The following is a 15246-nucleotide window of genomic DNA, read 5'->3' on the forward strand; positions in this document are numbered from 1 at the left end:
TTTAAGGTCCATAAACCCCTAACTACGAAGAATTAAGCAAACATTGTAACAGAGAAAGAGAAAGAAGGAGAAGAAGAGAAGAAACGCAAAGAAGCCATCTTCACAAGCTCCAATCCAATTTCTCTTCTTGGAGCTTTGACGTTCAACCCCAATCCTCTCTCTCACTCACTCTTAACGAGAATCTATTAGAAAAAATGGAAAATGAACAAAAGACCCCAAGTTTTGAGCTTATTCTGGTATTTATAGAATTCCTGACTCTGGGCGTTGTCACTTTCCTTCATAAGAGTGGCCATATAGAGGCTCATGTAGTTTCTAGAAATTGGAACTATCACTTTCGATGATAAGAGTTGCAATGCAAGAGGTCAAGTGGTTGCGCGTGATCACTTTTGTGAGTAAGAGTGACCACGCACAACTTGCCTTGATACACTCCTCTCTAGAACATCCACTTTTGCCAGCAAAAGTGGTTACGCACTTCTCACTAAAATTAAGTCTTCTCTAGAACACTCACTTTTGTTGGTAAAAGTGGTAACGCAGAGCTCGCTAAATCTGAGGCTTTTCTGGAGTACTCACTTTCGCCAGCAAGAGTGTTAACGCCCAGTGTGTATTCCTCTTTGATGCCTGGAGTGATCACTTTCATTGACAATAGTGATCAGGCCCAGCTTGCATTCCATAATTCTTGTGCTTTGAGTCCAGAATTGCTACTTTTCTTCTTCCTTTCCATTGATTTTCCATTTCCATGAACCTTACTCAGATTATTCCTACAAAAACAAGATTAAATTATTAATTTCTAAGCAAAAATCTCACAAATGCTAAAATAACTACATATTAAAGGAAAATCTTTAACTATTCTATTTTTCTAAGTTTTTCTGCTTTTTCTAAAATATTTTCCTTATCAAATGGGTTAGAATTACACTAAAATATTAGTAAAAATATGGATTCATCAAATGGATTGACCTTTGGTTAAAACTAAGTGCAATTGATTACAAATAACCAAAACACTTACTAGTTCAGAACTTGATCAAATTGTCATTGAAAATTTGGTGAAGTAATTCCCTAACTACATTCAAAATTCATAGCTTTACTATAATTCAAGTTCATACATTTCTGCACTTGTCATTTCTAATTTTCATATAATGAAAATCTTCCAAACATTTGTAAGACTCAACTAGATGTTAATTTGTGAATTGATACTTGGAAAAACCAATCCCTGAGGACAATACTTGGGAGTCAAAAGTGTTTCTATATTTTATAACTTGTTACAACCTCACTAGTACACTTGCTAGTTGACTCTTTTTGAGTTGCATTCTGCAAAGTAACAGGAGCATTATTACGTGATTATTGTATGAGAATATATGTTTAAATAATAGTACTTATGAGGAAAAGCTGATGATATAAGTGTTTGATTAATTGTCTGAGTAAGAATTTTATGTTCATATGAAATACATAATAAGAAGGATGTATGAAAATGATAATACATGTTTAGAAATTGTATTTCTATGCTGTGAGTGGAAAGGACTTAGTCTGGAAGTTCTTTATTAAGCACGATCTTGTGATTGGAAAGTAAAATGAATATACGATGAGTATAAAGTGCTGAATATGGGATGAGTATAAAGTACTGGATGAATCTAGTGTGAATAATTACAAAGATACACTGAGGGTAAAGAGTTCAGAGATTATGAGAAATGTGGGGGAAACGTATAGTGGTGGTGACATTTGTGTATGTGTACACACTATCTAATAGCAAATGCGTCATATGGCCTCAAACTTGTTTCTTGACTATACCTTTGCTAAGGGAGCTATTATTGTATACGTTGTATCTGTGTGCATGGGCTAACCGGCGATTATTTACCTAGCTGAGTAAGACCTCAAGAAATACTAGAGGCATCATATTTTTGTGATCACAGTGTACTAGGAGTGCATATGTAAGAGAGAGATCTAAGGATTTGTGAAAAATTATGTATTGTGACTATGTGAAGATTGTTGTTATGTTATTTTGTGGTTGAATTTATTAAGTGTTCTTCTATTCTATGCTCATAAGCATGTTGTGATAATAACTTTTGATATGAATGTATGTTTAATGATGAAATAGATGCTCATCCTTACTAAACTTTTCAGGGAACAAGGATGACGACACCCCAAGGGAAAATTAGATTAATAGATAGTTTTGTACAATGTAGACTAAACTAGCTATTTAATGAGTATCAGAGAACTTGCTATTTTAAGCTGGCCATAGACTGTGATAGTATACCCAGCCATATTTACATTTTGGAAATGGAATTATATTATAGTATCCCTTTAGATTTTCCTATAAATGATTAGGATTCACCATACCCTATGTATATATATATTTATAGAGGTACGGTTAGGACTATGACAATAATGACCTACCTGTGTACATACCATAACCATGATCACCTCGAAAGGCTGACCCGAGTAACTTTTGAGCAGGTCACGAGTGTCGACGTTGGGTTGATTCTGGCACATGACTCTAGAAGGTGGAGCTGCAATATTTGAAAAATGTCTTGGAACTTGTTGCATTGCATAGTCTACAAGGGTCCTTCTTGGTGGTCCTCGCTATTGCTCATACATGATTCTCTAGAATATGATAGATTTGGTTGTGGTTAAGTTTGAAAGATTACTTTTTTCTCTACTTGTTCTCTTGATGCATTTTTCATGACTACTCTTCAACACAACTTTTCCTTGCAAACAAGAGCAAAACTTAAAAAGAAATCAATAAGGGGTCAAACAAACCAATAAGCAATAACTATACAAAAAATGGAGAAAATGAGTTAAATTTTAAAAAGGATAGAAATGAAATCACAAAATTATCTAGAACATTCTTCGACAACAACGTTAGAAAACTTGTTATGGGTTTTGGCAAGTGTACTAAGTTTCCAATGTAGTATAAATGGTTGCCGTATTGATGAACAGAAGATTTATCGTGAATCCTCATCAAAATATAAACAAAAATTAATGTAATACTAGGGTGCTAACCTAGATCGTCTCCCATGAATCATTGGATGAGTAACCAAATATCAAACATGTAGTGTGCAATGTATTCATAAAGCAAGTAAAAAAGGGGGGGTTTGTGATTTCAAGTTCAATCAACTTAAGCAGAAAATTAAATTGCAAAGTTCAATCGGAAAAATATAGTAACCCCTAGTTCATTCATGTAGACTCTATCCCTATTCCTCTTAAGATTTAATACTCTTCTCCTCCCAGAATTAGGTTAATTTAACAAGCGAAAATCAACCTTATATTTCCATACGAATTAAGCAATTCAATCGACTCCAACCTCTCAAAATTACGCAACCTTAGAAATAAACCTAGAATTAAGCAATTCAAGTTTAGAATCTCATTAAAATGAATTAGGGTTAATTAAACAATGTCTTCCTCATTCAACCATTAATTCAATTCAAGAGATTAGGAAGAAGAATTTCATGAAAGAAAAGGAATTATATTAACATTCAAAGCCAAGGAATTCAAGAATCTATATGAACTCACTAAGGATTACAAGAAAGTTTTACCCTCCATGAGGATGGGTCTCACCATTACAAGATGAAAGTAAAGAGAAATCAATAACATCAAGAAGAAAAATTAAACAAAAGTGAAGAAGAAATGGAATTCAAACCCTAGGTTGGACCCTTGGCTGTCACCCAAGGCCACCCTAGGCTCTACAAGTGTTTCTCAAAATGGCAAAAGAAGCCAAAAGTGTGTAAAAGCTCTGTACCCTAATTTCTCAAATTCTATTTATGGTGCAGAAATTTTTGCCTATAGTAACTACTATGGTTTCATAGTGATAACGTGCAGTACTCCATAATAGTTACTATCGCTCTATAGTAGCCACGCGCAAGTCTTGTGATTTTGGCGTCTCTAGAGTGTTCACTTTGGTATCAGAGTGATTACTTTGGCTGCTCCAGAGTGTCTACTATGGTTCTATAATAGCTACGCACAAGTCTTGTGCTTTTGGCCTCTCTGGAGTGTTCACTTTGGTATCAGAGTGATTACTTTGGCTGCTCCAGAATGTCTACTATGGTTCTATAGTAGCTACGCGCAAGTCTTGTGCTTTTGGCCTCTCTGGAGTGTTCACTTTGGTATCAGAGTGATTACTTTGGCTGCTCTAGAGTGTCTACTATGGTTCCATAGTAAACACGCGCAACACTTCTTCAAACTGGGTCTCTATAGTGTCTACTATGTTTTCATAGTGATCACTTTAGTCTACACTTTTGGATCTAGCTTGCTGTAGTGTTCACTATGGGATCCAAAGTGAACACTTTCATCTCAAACTTTCTCAAATGCTAAAAATCCATGGAAAAAGTCTAGAAATTTCTGCCAGTTATTCAAATGATCAAAATTGCAAACTATATCTATGTAAATCAATGTAAATTAACCAAAAATTAAGAAACCTATGATATTTGACCAAAATGATGTTTTTATGTTATTTACACTTCCTAAGTCTACTTTTTCTATTAAGAAACATCAAAATGACAAGTAAAACTCCAATAAAATTTGGATTCATCACGTATCCACAGGGAATATGGACACTTAAGCAATTTCAGCTATCCAATTTAAAATTAACAAATTTCTAAATATTTACAAATGTACAACTAAGTGATATTTTGGGTTTTTTGATAGTTTGGTTCATAGAAAAAAAATACAAATAAAAACAAATTAAACTACTATGATAAGATTAGGGATTGGACTTCATTTATCATCCTCTTCATATTTTGGTTATAACACACATTGAATAATTATCAAAGTTCTATGATGCACTCTTATTATATTCACTCATTGGATTCCTCTCACCTAAGATTCTAAGATATATTTATTGAGTGATAATTTCTTACCTAATCAATAAATAATCCAGCATTACTAGAAAGTGTTATATAGCATATAATAGATTAAAATCTATTCCTAGAGTCTTAACCTATTGCATGTATTTACCCTAACTGGGTTCCAAGGTAGTTTCCCAACTCTCCTCGAATTCTTGAATCATGAATCATTCCCCATAAGGTAGAAACAAGCATTAATATCAAAATAAGCACACCTAACTCATGGCAAATGAACAAACTTACATTAAAAATATCAAAACATTCAGAGTATGCTTACATCCAATTGATTATCACTTGATTTGCATAAAGATTTTGTCGCTAATCCTCATCAAAATATACAAAAAAATTAATGTAGTCTAGGATGCAAGCCTAGTTTATTTCCAATGACATTGGTTGAGAATATACATCAAACATGTTGAAAATATCAACTAAGGAAGCAAATAAATGGGGGGGTTTGTGTGATTCTAAGTTCAATATAAAGATCAAGAAGCAAAATTATAAAGTTAAATCAATAAAGTGCCTCCTAATTCATTCATATAGATTCTATCTCTATTCCTCTTAAGATTTAATAATCCTCCTCTTTCTCTAAATTAGGTTAATTTAACAAGCAAAAATCAACCTTAAACTCCCATATAAAATTAAGTAATTCAATGGACTCCAATCTCTCATCCCAAGATTAAGCAACCTTAGAAATAAATCTAGAATTAAGTAACCCAAATTTAGAATCTCACTAAAACGAAATAGGGTTAATTATGCAATGACACCCTTTTTCAAGTATTAATTCAATTCAAGAGATTAGGAAGAAGAAATTCATGAAAGAAAAGGAATTGTATTAACATTCAAAATCCAAGAATTCAAGAACCTACGTGAACTCATTAGGGATTACAAAAGGTTTAGCCCTCCATAAGGATGGTCTCACAATTACAAAATTAAAGTAAAGAGAATTCAATGACATCTATATAGAAATCAAAGAGAAATTAGTAAAGAATGAAACCAAACCCTAGGTTGAACCCTTAGCTGTCACCCAGGGATAACCTAAACTCTGCAAAGTATCCTAATTTGGTAAAAAATCTAAAGTGTCAAAAGGTCCCCCACCCTAATTTTCAAAAATCTATTTATAGTGAAGTTGACATCCTCCATAGTAACTACTATCATAATGATAGTAGCCACGCGCAACTCCCAAGCCTTTGCATTCTTTCTTTAGTAGTTACTAGTGCAAGTGATAGTGGCTACGCATAGCGCGCGTAGCTACTATAGTAAATGAAAGTATAGTAGACACGTGCAGGCCTGCAACTTTCTTGGCTCTATATAGTGTCTACTATTGTATGTGATAGTAGTTACTTTGGCCTGCCCTTTGGAAATGGCTTGCTGCAGTGAATACTATAGTACTTAAAAGTAGTTACTTTCACCTCGTATTTTCTCAAAAGCCAAAAATTCATAGAATAAGTTTAGAAACTCCTATACAATTATTCAAATGATCAAAATTGCAAAATAAATCTATATAAATCAATGTAAATTAATCAAAAATTAAGAAACCTATGATATTTGACCTAAATGAGATTTTCATGTGATGATCGAAAGATTTGTCGCAAATCCTCATCAAAATATAAACAGAAATTAATGTAATACTAGGGTGCTAACCTAGATCGTCTCCCATGAATCATTGGATGAGTAACCATATATCAAACATGTAGTGTGCAATGTATTCAGAAAGCAAGTAAAAAGGGGGTTTTGTGATTTCAAGTTCAATCAACTTAACCAAAAAATTAAATTGCAATTCAATCGATAAAATGTAGTAACCCATAGTTCATTCATATAAAATCTATCCCTATTCCTCTCAAGATTTAATACTCTTCCTCTCCTCCTAGAATTATTCAAATGATCAAAATTGCAAAATATATTCACAAAATTTAGCAGAAATAACACAAAAATTAGGAAAGCTATAATATTTGACCTAAATGAGATTTTTATTTTATTTACAATCTCCAAGTCTATTTTTCCTATTAAAACTCTATAAAAAATAGACAAAATATCTATAAAGTATGGATTCATCACAACCCCAAACTTAAACTTTTGCTTATCCTCAAGCAAATCAAAACTCAAGAAAATTGAATGTAAAGGGTTGGATTTATCCAAGAAATTTTTGCAAAGATTTCCATTCCGATCTTACACTCCAATTGGCACTTCCAAAATCATGGATTCATTCAACAAAGCAATAACTCTCATATCAATTATTTTCATGCAAAGTCCCACTAAAGTGAAACAAAAATCCAGCAAGGTTTTATGCAATTCTCACAATATAGTGTTTCACTCTTCACTCATTAATGTTTCAGGCTAAATGTTTCTCTCAATTCATGCATTTTACCTCACCCTACCATATGCTTGCCCATATTCTCAATCTCCTTTGTCTAGATACAATGAACCACCTATAATAAGGGCATTGTTAGTCACAAATGCGGTTAGATTAGGTTCAATTTTTTATCAAGGAAGGACAAAAGCTTAAGTGAGTTTTTAAGAGAGGGGAATTCTTTTGAGTGAGTGAATACAACAACTTAGAGTGGAATGAATTAAATGATGTAGCAAATGAGATTCAAGCATTCTTTCACCATTTTTTCATTATTTTGCCTTATGTGGAATTCTTTTCAACTCAAGGCCCTTGTTGTATTTTTTTTTTCTTTCTTTTTCATTCATTCATCATCAATTTTTTTATGGACTTTGACAATCATTCTCTTCTTCAATTTCAAACATTAATTTTTTTTTTTACATGTATTATTAACATGTATGATGTTCACCACCCCAAACTTAAGATTTTGCTTGTCCTCAGGCAACTACAGTAATAATCAGCACCCCAAACTTAGTTTCTTGCATTCACTCTTGATGCAACTTAAAAGAAATACCTCTCTTAAGGTAAGGAGATATGTTTGCAGACTAAGTTTGGCAAAAAAAAAAAAAAAGAAAAGTGGAACAAGGAAAATTAGGTGCAAGAGTGTGTACAAAGAAGGTCTCAATCATCTAGATGAAAAAATATACAATGCATATTCAATTAAGAAGAAGGGAAAGTTTTAGAAGATAGATGCAAAAATACATGTAATAGTGCACACATAAAAGAAATTTAAGGCCCAATTCTCTACCAAGGCAAAGGTGATAATTTCTTAGCAACATGTGAGTACAGTTCTCCTAACAAGAAATATGTTCAGTATGGTAGGAATGATAAATAGGTACAAAACAGAGAATGATCATAAGTTGAATGGAAAGTGCAATCAGAGTATAAAATTGGAATTAAAAAACTAGACTAAATTAAAAAAGAAAGATAATGAAAATATTTTTGTTTTTTGTTTTTTGTTTTTATTACTGTGCAGTGAAATTAGACTAAAAACATATGAAACAAAGGCAAAGAGATCACTCCCTTTTCATGGATGATGGCTCACAATTTAGGGGTCAAATTGATGTTCACTCTCATTTTCCTTTATAAAGTGACTACCTTAAGTGCTAAGAGTGGTCATTTTCTTGTTGCACTTGATCTTTTCTTGAATATAAGCAAACTTGGGTCCATGAATTTCAATCTCTTTCTCTCACACAGTGCTCTTTTAACGTCACTAGCTTAACGCCTTATGATCTTTGATTCTAGGAGATACTTTTGTTGGTAGCGGTTTCAGTTGTATCCCTAGATATTCCTCTTTTTTCTCATAAATTTGTAGCACTTCATTTAATTGGGAACATGGAAGAAATAATTGTGGAGGGACTTCCAGCTGCTTTATAAACTCAATAAGCTTCTCTTCATATTCTTGATTGCCTTGATGTTCAGAATATTTTGTACTCTTGCTATACTTTGGCTGCTACACTCTTGGATATATAATGATGTAATATCCATACTTCAATTGCTCAGGAAATGGCTTCAACTCATATGCAGGAGGCAACTTTAGAGAAGGAGGCAATAAAAAAATTGGAGCTAAATCTGCAACTTGCACTTCAACAAAGTCAGATATATAGGTAATTGTTGCAGTCAAATCAGTATATTCTGAATTTTTTGAAGGTTCAAATACATCATCATTCATTTCCTTAGAACTTGCAATGGCTGCATCATGATTTACTTTCTTAGAATCTGCAATAGCTGCATCAAAATCACCATACACATATGTATCAATTTCGGCACAAAAGCTACATTTTGCAGAATCATTACATACATTACAAGTAAAGGAATCAGGATAATTGGCTAAGTTAGAATAATTAATACAATCTAAAAATTTAGAAAACTCAGCCAAATTATCATCAACTAAATTATTCAACAAATCAATATGGCAAACCGAATGAAATGATTGAGGAGCAAGTTGCTCAAAATTTTCTGCTGCATTAGCAGAAGTAGCACAAGGAGTAGGAGCAGAATCTGCACTTGCTGGGCTACTATTTTTGTTGCAATCACTTGCTAGAGCAGTAGCATTAAGATCTTCATTAGTTGGTTACTGCTCTTACGAGTCTTGAATGGTCTTTTCTAATCTCAAGGTGTTGGCATTAGCATCCTCTGGATTGACAGGTGGTTGTGCAGATAGATTACCAGAACCTTGAGATTGCAAATGGTTCAAAGTAGAAGCCAATTGTCTAATCTGATTTTCCAAGTTTTGAATGGTTGCTTCTGTTCTCTGTTGAAAATTCAGATCATTAACTACCATTTCCCTCATCAATTCTTCCAATGAAGGCTCACTCTTGCAAGGTACAGTAGTTTGTGGTTGAGGTTGATGATGTTGTTGTTGTTGCTGTGTAAAATTCCCCCATTTCAAGTTCGGGTGACTCATCCAACCTGAAGGTTCATACAATGTAGGACAGGAATCAATGGGGTGTTCATGTGAAGCACATATCTCACATAACCTTGCAGCCCTTGGTGACAATGCTAACTGCTTGATCAAAGAAGCTAAATCATCTAGCTTGTCCTCTAATTTTCTATGATCAACAGCATCAGTATTTTCCATCTCATAAACTCCTTTAGTTAAGGCCACTGGATTGCTTCTGGTATTGAACTGCTGATTATTAGAAGCCATATTTTCAATTAATTGCCTTGCTGCAATAGGAGATTTATCTACCAAGGCTCCTCCACTGGCTGCATCAATCATCTGTCTATCCATGGATATAAGACCTTCATAGAAGTATTGGATAAGAAGGTGCTCATTAATTTGACGATGTGGACAACTTACACAAAGCCTCTTGAATCTCTCCTAATACTCATACAAACTCTCTTTGTCCATTTGCCTTATACCACAAATTTCTTTTCTGATTGAAGTCACTCTAGATGCAGGGAAATATTTTTCTAAAAACATTCTTCCTAGACCATCCCAGCTAGTGACTGATCCAGGTGGTAAATAGTAGAACCAATCCTTGGCTGTATCTTGCAATGAGAATAGAAATGCTTTCAGCTTTATATGATCCTCAGGAACTCCAGCTGGTCCCATGGTGGTACAAATAATGTGGAATTCTTTGAGGTGTTTAAATGGATCCTCACTTGTAAGACCATGAAACTTAGGCAACAAATGAATCAATCCAGACTTAAGCACACAAGGTGTATCTATATTAGGATATTGGATGCATAATGTCTGAAAAGATACATCAGGTGAAGCAAGTTCTCTCAAAGTTTTCTCATCCATAATATTTAAATCAAAATGAAAAGAGTCTAGCTAAAAAGCTACAAAATTATGCAGAAATAATATGCAGCAAAGTGATGCAGAAAAAAAATACAAAAAAAAAAAAATGTTGCAGCAGAAAATAATGCAGAATTTGATGAAATTGTGCAGAAAAATACATGTAGAAATAGTATGCAAAAATTTGAAATAGACTAGAAATAGAACAGTTACATAACATATGTAGGATTATGCAGAATGCAGAATATCAAAACAGAAAAATTATGCAGAAACATAATGCAAGTGCAGAAATTAATGCAGAATGCAAAAGTGCAAAAAATGATGTAGCAGAGAATTATGCAGCAGAAAACTAAAAATATAATAAAAAAATAGAGTAGAAAACAAATGCAGAAAAATGCAGAATGCAACAAGCAAAGTGCAGAAAACTAAAGACAAAATGAAATGCAAAATTGCAAAATTTAAAGGAAAAAAATGCAGAAGTTTATGCAGCAAAAATGCAAGAATTATGCAGAATTGTGTAGCGAAAAGTCTACAGAAAAATGCAACAACATTCATATGACAAAGCAACTACACATTTAGAATTATGTTTATCCTACCACAATGTAAAAATCAAAATGAAACAAACACACTAACATGCAGAACATAAAAACAAAACAAAACACATAGCATGTTTAATATCTAATCAAGCACCAATGATTCCCTGGCAACGGCGCCAATTTGATGATTGAAAGATTTGTCATGAATCCTCATCAAAATATAAACAGAAATTAATGTAATACTAAGGTACTAACCTAGATCATCTCCCATGAATCATTGGATGAGTAACCATATATCAAACATGTAGTGTGCAATGTATTCAAAAAGCAAGTAAGAAGAGGGGTTTTGTGGTTTCAAGTTCAATCAACTTAAGCAGAAAATTAAATTGCAAAGTTCAATTGATAAAATGTAGTAACCCCTAGTTCATTCATATAAACTCTATCCCTATTCCTCTCAAGATTTAATACTCTTCCTCTCCTTCCAGAATTAGGTTGATTTAACAAGCGAAAATCAACCTTATGTTTTCATATGAATTAAGCAATCCAATGAACTCCAATCTCTCATTCCTTGATTACGCAATCTTGGACTTAGACAAGAATTAAGCAATTCAAATTTAGAATTTCCTTAAAATGAATTAGGGTTCATTACGCAATGCTCCCCTCATTCAACCATTAATTCAATTCAAGAGTTTGTGAGGAAGAAATTCATGGAAGAAAAGAACAATATTAACATTCAAAAACCAAGGAATTCAAGAATCCATATGAACTTACTAAGGATTACAAAGGTTTAGCCCTCCATGAGGATGGGTCTCACCATTACAAAGTAAAATTAAAGAGAAATCAATAACATCAAGATGAAAAATCAAAGAGAAGTAAGAAGAAAATGGAAATCAAACCCTAGGTTGGACCGTTGGCTATCACCCAAGGCCGACCTAGGCTCTCCAAGCATTCCTAAATTGGTAAGAAATCTTAAAGTGTGTAAAAGCTCATACCCTAATTTCTAAAAAGCTATATATACTAAGTCTAACGCGACCTCATAGTGATCACTCTTGCAAATAAGAGTGATCACGCATAGCATTCCTCAGGCTTTTTTCGTATCTGTAGTGATCACTCTCACTTCTGCGAGTGATTACGCACAAGGCTCTGTGATTCTAGAGCTTTCTGGAGTGATCACTCTCAATTCTTAGAGTGTTTACGCGCAGGCACTTTGATTCTCTTTAGCTCTGTAGTGATCAGTGCTGCTTCTGAAAGTGATTACTCTGGCCTATCCCTTGGAATCATCTCCCTAGAGTGATCACTATGGTACCTGAGAGTGATTACTCTCAGTTCATATTTTCCCCAAGAGCCAAAAATTCATGAAATTTGTCTAGAATTCCCTGCACAATTATTCAAATGATCAAAATTGCAAAATATATTCACAAAATTTAGCAGAAATAAGACAAAAATTAGGAAAGCTATAATATTTGACCTAAATGAGGTTTTTATGTTATTTACAATCTCCAAGTCTATTTTTCCTATTAAAACTCTATAAAAAACCAGACAAAATATCTATAAAGTATGGATTCATCACAATGTTATTTACACTTTCTAAGTCTATTTTTTCTATTAAAGAACAACAAAAATGTAAGCAAAAATTCAATAAAATGTGGATTCACCACCATGCCCTAAAGTTCTAGCTGTTCATAGATACAAAACAACAAGGAAATACATGGGAAAGAGATAGAAATTGGTTCCCTAATGATGTAGCTGGTTCACCATGCTTCTCCTCTTGCTCTGCACTCCCAAAATTAGGTCAATGATGTGTTAGGGCTTCAAAGCCCACTTCAACTCCCTCTTTTCAAGTTGAATCTTCTATTTTTGTAGTGCAATCAGTGAATTCTTGCTTAAGCGAAAATAGCCTGATTGCAGAATTTCTCACTCAAGCGTGTCAATTCTCGCCTAGGCGAGGTCGTATAAGCGAGAAAACCAACAAAAAGTCTTCTGTAAATTCTACAATTTTTGGTTAAGCGACCTTGCTTAAGCAAGACTTGAAATTCTGGATGACTTCAGCAAATCTAACTCATCTTCAAAAAATCATAAAAAATAGAAAAAAAAAAACTCTAAATCCAGTAAATCATAAATGTATTTTAAAGCCCCAAATGTGTAGAATTCAGTGCAAGTGGAATCAACCAAACATAATATCTGTAGAAAAAGTTATGGCTAAAAGAGATGATAGAGGTCAGATTGGTTAAAAATAAAAAAGTACAACATTCATGCAAAACAAGCCCAAATCATTTCTCTCAATAAGAAATGGTAAAAACGCTCAAAATAAGGCATATAAATGGTGTTTTGAAGACACAATGTAAATGTGAACACCTTATCAAGCCTTTTCCTTCAAGAAAATTCACACAATAAAAGTGGATCAAATATCTTCTATTATTTGACAAAAGTAAGGCTAAAGTTGCTAAATTTAAATGACATGAACTTAAATACATTAAAATATAAATTGCATGGAATTAAGTACTGACTATGTGAAAAAGAATTAAATAAGTGTCAAAATATATACTGACAAATACTAAAATATGACACTTATCAGGAATGTAGAGTGAAAATGAGAGAAAGCTTGTCGGTTTTGGGAGGGAGGCCCTCAGTTTCCTTGAGAGTGAATGAGAAAATGTCTTTGCTTTACTTAGAATGAATTGCATGCAACAAAAAAATGAAGTACATGATTTTGGGGCTCACTTTCTAAAAAGTGGCACGAGAAGCCAAGGGTAAGATTTTGTGCAGCCATGCATGTGTTTTGATTGGATGATGGGGAATTTGAAGTGATTTGAACAAGACATGTTTTCATGGTGCAATTTTCCAAAGATTTTGCTAATTTGCGTAACCATGGTGTAGGCCAACATGGTAACATTAAAAGGACTTCCTAGCCAAACATTTTCAAGAATTATGTTGCAAGTGAGGCGACACCTTAATGATTACATTGCATGTAAATTAAGTGGATAAGGTCAGATTTGGTAAGATTTTGTGTAATGATTGTGGTGGCTAAAATGATTAAAGAAAATCTCAAGCTTTCCTAGGCCACTAACTAAGATTTGCACTAAAATTCAATAAAAAGAGAGTTAGGCTTTGGATGGAAGTTTTGCACGTCTGGTTTGGGTAGCAATAACTGAAAATGATGAAGCATTGTAGTGCAATCTCAATTTTGTCCATAATGCATTTTTACATGAAAATAGAATATGGCCTCTTTTGGCTCATTTCTCTCCTCTCAAAATTCGATAACTAGACAAATTGGTTGATAATGGAGTCACATGAATAGCGTGCAATCACTTAGAATCACAATAAGTAGAACAATCACAAAATCATATCAAAGCTCAAAAGAATTAATCGAGCAATTTTTTGCACTTTGCTAGTTATTCCAACACTAGCAAGTTGGAATTTTAAAGAATGAGCAAATGAACAAAACACAAGAATTATCCAAACATATCAGCAAAGTGAGGGGTGTTACATACTATATCAACTATATCTAACATAAATGTAAGGGTGAGTACTCTACACTCTCACACACATAAATAAGCATAAAGTCTCACCTTGCCCATTCCACACAATTTCTAACATATTTTAAATCATGTATCAACAAGTACAAGGCATTAATTCCATCATTTCATTCTCAATCATAGATTATTGATGCCCTTAACCTCAGGGACTTACTCAATTAACACCATAGATGGTCGTCGGATAACTCCTGCCTCACAGATACATTGTGTGCGGTCATAGGCCCCTTGGCAAAGGTTAAGAGGCTGAGTCAGGAGAAGAGTACGTACCCTGTGGTCCACCCACGCTCACTGTTGATGTCACCACCACCCTCTCTTCTCAAAAGTATTTCTACCGCCCCCATCTTCCACACTCCCAGTGTATCATTGAACCATTCATAATTTCTCAACATAATCTAACATATCCACATTCTCAGTCAACATGCCATTCACAAATATTTCCAACCATTCACATTATTCAACATCAATCAATGGCATGTAAATGCACACATTCACCCACATTCTCAATCAAGGGCATATCCACCCATGTTCAACCACATTATATCCAACCACACAATTTCTATTCTAACTTTACCCCAATCAAATCATTTCATCATACATTGTACACAATATCAATCACATTTGCAAACATAATCATACAACGAATTTCAACCATAAAAAGATAGGGTAGAGTCCCCCTCTTACCTCAAATCGAAGACCTAATATAATCAAATGGTAG

This window comes from Abrus precatorius, unplaced genomic scaffold, assembly GCF_003935025.1.
Source record: "Abrus precatorius isolate BTA unplaced genomic scaffold, Abrus_2018 Scaffold9, whole genome shotgun sequence".
Taxonomy (NCBI): Eukaryota; Viridiplantae; Streptophyta; class Magnoliopsida; order Fabales; family Fabaceae; genus Abrus; species Abrus precatorius.